The sequence below is a fragment of the Lutzomyia longipalpis genome, chromosome 3, assembly GCF_024334085.1.
Source record: "Lutzomyia longipalpis isolate SR_M1_2022 chromosome 3, ASM2433408v1".
NCBI classification, from domain to species: Eukaryota; Metazoa; Arthropoda; class Insecta; order Diptera; family Psychodidae; genus Lutzomyia; species Lutzomyia longipalpis.
In genome coordinates this window covers 18,514,538-18,520,900 of record NC_074709.1, presented here as the reverse complement: position 1 = coordinate 18,520,900, position 6,363 = coordinate 18,514,538, and the positions used below count along the sequence as shown (strand labels likewise).

Below are 6,363 nucleotides of genomic sequence, written 5' to 3'. Positions count from 1 at the left end.
CCTAGTTATTGAAGAGTAAGAAAATCACTTTTCGCCATTTTAGGTGCGACGCCATCTTGTGGTTTTCCGACTTTTCCGCAGAACTGCCCTAAAACACAAAGGTAGGTTTTTCTCAGGATCTACTGGATGGATTTTGATGGGGTAAAAAGCAAATGAAAGAGGACATACCCATGCAGATTTTGATGTACCAGAATTTTGAATTTCTATTCTGGGGCTGAGAAAATTGGAAAAACGTCAAAAATATCTGAAAAAAGTCACATTTTTCCACTTTTCTCAGCCCCAGAATGGAAATTCAAAATTCTGGTACATCAAAATTTGCACGGGTATGTCCTCTTTCATTTGCTTTTTACCCCATCAAAATCCATCCAGTAGATCCTGAGAAAAACCTACCTTTGTGTTTTGAGGAAAATCTCAAGATGGCGTCGCATCTAAGATGGCGGAAAGTGATTTTCTTACTCTTTAATGATAAGTCTTTAAATGTCACTAACACTTGAAAATCGAGTTTAAGAAAAACCCCAAGAAAAATTAAAATATTTAATTTCACCAGCTCTCAAAAGAGACCCCCCTTAAAATAGAAATTGATAACACAAACGATAAGGTCCCTGAATCTGATAAAATATCATTAATCCCAACATTAAATGATCACAGATATAGAAGAAAATTTATGATTAACAATAAACACGGATGATTAAGTGAAATTAATCAGTTATCGGTGGTGTTCTGCGAAATTTCCCGCAGCCGATTTGAGTTTGCGTGAGAAAATTTCGTTCAACAAAACCATATTGGTTTTCTATATGCGAATTCAAAGTTCTCCACGTGGAATGATTTTAATCGACTCATAATGCATCAAAAAAATCAATAAATTCGGGTCAAAAGGACAGATGAATAGCGAGGGGTTGTGCGAAATTTATTAATTTTTTTTTCAAACTAAATTTCAATAAGTTCGGAATTATTTTGTCACAGAAATCCATTGAAGTGTTATTGATTTACTTTCACGTGTCGATGACTTCATTTGGAAAGAACGGCGAGGAATGAGTTTTTTTTTTGCAAATAAATACATGAGGTTGAGTCGTCCTTTGTTGTGCCACTTCGAGGAGATTTTCCCACATTTTAGCCTAAATCATCACATAGAAATTTGTGCCATGCCAGGGCAATTTTCATGAATGGAAAAACCCAACCAGAGAGGATGTTTTGCATGAAGGCAATTTGTTTATTGCTATCAATCACACAGGGGGGTTTTGTGCCGTAAATGCTGAAAAAGAAGTCGACGAAGCATGGAAGTGTCGGTAAGAAGGACTTTCGGAAAGTGTGTAAGTATTTATATATAGTTACAATGACACGATTATTATGTATAGAGACTATAGAGATTATAATCACAGCATTAATTGTTGTTATGTTACATACATATATATTTCAGATCGATAAATAATTATATATAAGGTCTGATAAATATTGATTTAAAAATAAACTGTTAGAAAGGTCAAGGATATGCTTCTATAAAGTACTGAAAATTCATTTCTCTAGCTCTTTAGAAGCATTTAATGCCTATTACAAAATGGCGGATGAGGCCATTTTGAATTTCTAACACAATATATTCTGAAATTTTTACTGATATTTTCATTGAAAATGTGGAAACCTGTCCATAAATAAAACCACAAGATTGCCTATAATGTGAAATTGTGAAAAACATATTTTCGCCTAGGTTTACCAAAATGGCTGCCAAGAAATAACGAGTTGACCGATTTTCAAAAATTTACCGGTTTTGTAAAGGTGAGAAATGTACCTTTACAAAACTAGTAAATTTTTAAAAATCGGTTGACCAATGATCACTTGAAATTTGTCTATAAAAATACGCCATTTTTGCTTTCTCGGAAACTTTTTGAGGGTAGTGTACATTTCGGCACCCCCGCAAGCTGGACAAAGTTGATCATACAATTTGTCCAATGTGACAAATATGTTTTAACTACATAAAGACCACAAAGATTAGGTCAGACAAATTCCCTTAGTGCCTGGACGAGATTATACCACAGCCTGAAAAAAATACTACATATATTCACATCCGGAAAGAAAGGAAGAATAGCACAAAGGTGTGAGAATTACGCGATTTTTGTTGAAAGGTGCCGCCTTATTCATCTCTAAATATACAAATAAATTCTCAATTACACGTATTTTGTTCCTTTTTCACCACAAAGTACTCTTCATGTTCGAGAGGATCACCTTTTTATTGTGATGATATTCATTAGAGAAGTATAAGCATGTGTATGAGTCCCTTCGATATTGAGTTTTGAAGAGGCTCAACTTTAAGCCGAATTTCCATTGTCGAGGCGTCAATATTGATTTCCTCTAAATACCACATGATCTTGTTGCTGCTTTCCGACGATACTTTAAAATTTTTTTAATCATTTTCATCATTTAGAAATTCTTTTTTTTCTTTTATAAAAAAACTAAAAATAAATTTTTGCGATGGTCTTGTTTTAGAAAATAATTCTTTAATTAAAAAGATGTTAAAAATTGATCAAGAAGTTTATGGAGATTGAAATTTTTGAATCATATTAACGGCTGCTGATTTTTTTTCAGATTTTTGACAATTTCTGTAATTCTTACATATGACATTTCTAATGTGTGACATTTCTTTCCTAAATTTGACATTCCTATTCTAACATTATTCTTAACATTTGATATTTTTTTAAATTTATGTTTGACGTTTATTTTCTAACATTAATTGTTGTATTTTATCTAATATTTGACAATTCTTTTCTAATACTTAATTTTATTTTATTTCTTTCTAGCGTTTGAAGTTTCATTTCTGAGATTTGACTCATTTGAAATATCTTTTCTAACACTTGACATTTTTCTACCATTTGACGTTTCTTTCCATAATCTTGACATTTTCTATTTTAAAGTTTGACATTTATTTTCTAACTTTTAGGATTTTTTTTGTTTCTAACGTTTAAAGTTTCATTTCTAACTTTGACATTTCAATCTAATATTTCTTTTGACGTTTTTTATGTAACACATTTATATGTAATTTTTATTTTAATGAAAGCAATATTTTCAACTGAAATATTTCAAGTTCAGCAAGGCGGTAAGAAGAAAGATGTCTCACAATTGATATTAAATATTTGGGTCATTAATTCATTAGCATAAGAATTATACTCATTCCATATTTAAATGTATGATTCACTTAATATTACTTGAGATGATCCGTTTAAATTTTGAGTGCTCAAAGCATGTAATGAATAAAGTGAGCAGCCCATTCTATAAATAGGCCCTCCTTCACTTGTTAACCATAAATCGCTTCACCTTCCAACCATGTAGAACCGAGTGCAGCCGCAAAGGGTGCCAAAAAGAAGCCTCTTAGGCGGCAAAAATCGCACAAATGAGCATTTTATCTACCAACGCGCATTCTCTCTCTCGCTCAGGCAGGATGAAGGATATTGCAGGAAAATGGAGATATGAGAGGCTTAATGTACAACACTCCTCCGGTATGACAAAGGACACCGTCTTTGGTATACATGAGAATACAATAGAAAGTGTTTCAAGGGATCTCTTCTCGAGTGGAACAAGGTATCGATTTTGTGGAAGAAAGAAGATGAATAGGACAATCTCATGCCCCATAGAGTAGTGATTTCTCATTTCAGCAATTTAGTGAGAATACCTCCAAGTCTTCCATGGTTAATAAAACTCTCGATAGATGCTAAATTTGGTGAACAATTATTTCGCCTCAATGGAGGGACAACTGATGGAATATATAATGTACTGGTAAGTTTCACTTACGGGCTGTGATTCTTCCTTCAGTGATCAGTCTAAGTGTGATATTTGATATAAGTTTGGTGGTGCAAACTCTGGGGGAAGGCTAACTCGCGCATTGGCTGTGATTCGTGGCGCGAGTCATCCTTCCCCTGAGTTTGCACCACCAAACTTATATCAAATATCACACTTAGACTGATCACTGAAGGAAGAATCACAGCCCGTAAGTGAAACTTACCAGTACATTCCCTTTTCTGATTAATCCATACTCTGCAGCTATCTATTAGACTTTGCATTTACATATATTTACCTTGGCCTCTGAAGGAAGAATCACAGCCCGTAAGTGAAACTTACCATATACATTCCCTTTTCTCCTTAATCTGTACCATGTAGCTATATATATTTACACTACCCGTCAAAAGTTTCCGGGCAAGCAAAAATGGGGTATTTTTGAAGGCAAATTTTAAGTGGCTATATCTTCGGCTGTGATTAACCGATTTTCAAAAATTTACCAGTTTTGGAAAGGTACATTTCTCACCTTTCCAAACCTGGTAAATTTATGAAAATCGGTCAACCCGTTATTTCTTGGCAGCCATTTTGGTAAACCTAGGCAAAAGTATTTTTCTCACAATTTTACAAATTTTCACTTTGACCTTTTGCATCTCGGCCGCTAGTGCACCGATTTTAATAAATAGATAGTCGTTGGAAAGGTAATTTAATTCCCTTTCCAAATCTGGTAAATTTTTGAAAATCGGTCAAGCACAGTTCGAAGATCGTGGCAGCCACTTAAAATTTGCCTTCAAAAACTACACCATTTTTGTCTATATCTCAGCTTGTGAAACCGATTTGACGGGTAGTGTATATTTTACCGTTATATTTTACTTTGCATTTACATTTATATTTATATACCTTATATATAAGGCGCCCCGCTTCGCGGGGCGCCAAATAGTTAGCGTATTAATTAAACATGCAACTATATATATTTATATATAACCGTTATATTTTACTCTGCATTTATATTCATATACCTTATATATAAGGCGCCCCGCTTCGCGGGGCGCCTAAGAATTTGCGTATTAATTAAATAAATAAAAAATTAAAACCATTATATCTCCTGAACGGCTCCATAGATTTTCTTAAATAACCTGTTGTTGGAAAGGTATTGACCTCAGCTATAACATACTAAAATTTTAACGAAATGCATAGTACAGTTTTTGAGATATTTAGACTTAAAAATTTTGGATATGCAAAATATTGACTTTAGCGTCTCTTGCGGTCATTTCTCAAAATTGCAATGTTCTAGATATTTGTAGGGCTTCACGAAACCTTTCATTTGCGCTTGAGTTGATTAAAATCGTACTTGTAGAACCCGAGATATGACATGCCAATTTTGGAAGGCTATATCTCGAGAACGGCGACATAGATTTTCTTCATTTTTGGCATGGAGCTAGATAATATAGTCAACTATAACATACTAAAATTTCATCCAAATCTATCGTACAGTTTTCGAGATATTCATCGAAAACTAATCGAAAATTTTGTTTTTGATTTTTGGCCTTCTAGCGGTCACTTTTGAAACTTTGGATGTTCTAGAAAGTTGTAGGGCTTGCTGAGAGCTTTCATTTGAGCTTGAGTTGATCAAAATCGGTCAAGCCGTTCTCGAGTTATGGCCGATTTTCGATGAAAAATTGTGGCGGCAATATTGACTAAACGGCTTGACTGATTTTCGAAAATGAGGTATCGTTGGAAAGGTCTTGATGGCCCCTACAACATATCAAAATTTCAGATTTTTAGCTATTACAGGCGCTGAGATATAGTGAAAACAAAATTTAGGGGTGTTCCAAAATGGCGGACGGAAGGGTGGGGGGGTAGATTTGACCACATAATCGGATGTCTTCCACCCGATATATGAACTTTGCCGTTGACCGCAAGTCTCTATCTATTACCGTTCTCTTGTAATTCTACTTTGTGCCACGGCTGGACGGACGGCCGGCCGGACGGACGGACGGAACCTTTTTTTTGGGCATACGTTTTTTGGAATGTGGGGACTCTAATTCGTGCTCATACCAAGTTTGAGCCCGATCGGACAACATTGCATTTTAGGTGGTAGACAGAAGCTGTGCTATTCTTTTCTTCGAAAGAATCACAGCTAAAAAAGCCATTGAGGCTAAATATCATTGATGAAGAACTCCCGAAAAGGAGATTTATTGACCCCACAGTGAGAGGTGTTTCCGTGTTAAGGATCATGCATACGGCCCTAATTTATGCTCAAGAGGAGATCAATTTCCATCCAAAAGATTACCATCGAGGGCGGCTAAAGTACAAAACGACATTGCCAAAAGGTTGACGAAGATATATTTTCTGCACAAAACAACCAAAAAAATTACACGTAAAAAGTATCAAATGTTCATGGGAGGATTCTGTGGGTTCTTTCATTGAAAATAAATTGAGAATTGCAATTTAATTTGTCACAAGAGGAATTTCTCCCTCTAATTTAGCAGATGTTTCGCCGTACAATGTCGCGAGCAATTGAATCCAAAATGTTTTAGGGGATTATCTGGGAAAATATATTTTCCTTCCTTATCGAATTTATAACGTGCGACAGTTAATATG

The 6,363-nt window shown here is 34.8% G+C and overlaps 2 protein-coding genes across 2 annotated transcripts in view; both read left to right on the top strand.

The window, feature by feature from the left end:
* The window catches only part of LOC129792365 (transient receptor potential cation channel subfamily A member 1), a 1,125,827-nt gene that overhangs the window by 466,346 nt on the left and 653,118 nt on the right, over window positions 1-6,363 (top strand). The gene's annotated exons all lie outside the window — the stretch shown is intronic.
* LOC129792430 (PIH1 domain-containing protein 2) overlaps window positions 1-6,363 on the top strand; it is a 927,269-nt gene that overhangs the window by 267,788 nt on the left and 653,118 nt on the right. The window lies entirely within an intron of this gene.